Genomic DNA, 1,452 nt, shown 5'->3' with positions numbered 1-1,452 from the left:
CATATGTACATATATAGATATACATTTTATATATGTTTATTTATATACATGATGTATATTCATATATGTCTGTACGTACAGTGTATGTGTGCGTGTCGTATTGGAAACGCACGTTAGGCCAAAACGGGGGCGGAACTAATGATTTTTTCACTAGAGGGTGCAAGTGAAACCAATGTTTTTTTCTCGAATAAGTGGGATACGTCTCTACTTTATATTTTTGGGAAGTATAGGCCTTTTACTCTCCGAAATAAGTATATAAGAGCCAAGAGTATTTGGATTAGTGCGCCCCCCCCCTCGGTATGGTTCTATGCTGAAGACCAACTTAAACCGAAATTTTGGCATGTATAACTAAATGGTTATGTGTGTCTGTTTATGTGTGTGTAAAACCAGCTGTTAGGTCTTTGTATATATTAGTTCAAGAAACAAAATCTCCACTTTAGCTATGAATATTAACTATTCTGTAAGCCCAATCACTCTATTACTGCACATAATTTTTCCCCTTTCATACAATGGAAAGTGATTTTCTTTCAAAAAAAAAAGTTATATCTTTCATATAAACCGAATAAGATTATATAAGCACTCAGTTCTTTTTTTGCATGGCTGGCTATCTGTATATATTTATACATAAATCACATGTAAATTGATAAGGACCAGGATACGAAAATATATATATATATAGATAAGATACAACGTTAAACAGTATTTTATATTTTGATACTAGGCGCGCCGATCGAACTGCTTGTTCAGCGGTTCTTGGTGCTGTTTCACTGCTATTTTAATACTAAAAATTCGTCCCATAGCATTTAATCAACTGACAAGGTGCATTGCTGTGATAAGAGCATTATTCTGATATCATGGTGGACAACACCTGTCTCACGGTCATTAAATATTTATAAGCACTAGTCACTGCATTCACACGAGCTTTTTTTACCTTACTGGGAATAACCTAGCATAAAGCATTATTGTAAGATTGTAGTGATGAACAGAAGAAAAGAAATGAATAGGTTGGTCAATTCTTTTATTGAATATATTCATGTAGACTTTTTTGTAGACATCTTAAATAAAGATAATCACCATTAGTTCGTTCCAATCAGTTTATTCTTACTAGACTAGTGTTTCTCAACTAACTCCTAAGGAGTTCGTGAGACGGTTAAGTAAAAGTGTACTAAATCTGTTCAGTCTACCCTATTAAGCTTCCGTTTTCTGTTACTCTATTACAGCGTGTATTCCAGTATTTTAATTTCAATCAAATTTAACTGGTGTAAGCAGGTTAATTACAATTGTTGATTTGTATATACTTTTTTTTTCTTTTTTTTTTTTTTTTTTTTTTTTGCTTATTTTCTGTACCACTCTTACCATTAAGAAAATACACTTTATTTCCATTTCCTCGTGTTTGATTTTCCAAATAATTTTCTGCTAAGCAACCTCTCTAGCCAGAGGTTCAGTAAATTC

The sequence above is a fragment of the Penaeus vannamei genome, chromosome 16, assembly GCF_042767895.1.
Source record: "Penaeus vannamei isolate JL-2024 chromosome 16, ASM4276789v1, whole genome shotgun sequence".
NCBI classification, from domain to species: Eukaryota; Metazoa; Arthropoda; class Malacostraca; order Decapoda; family Penaeidae; genus Penaeus; species Penaeus vannamei.
This window is presented reverse-complemented; position numbering follows the sequence as displayed.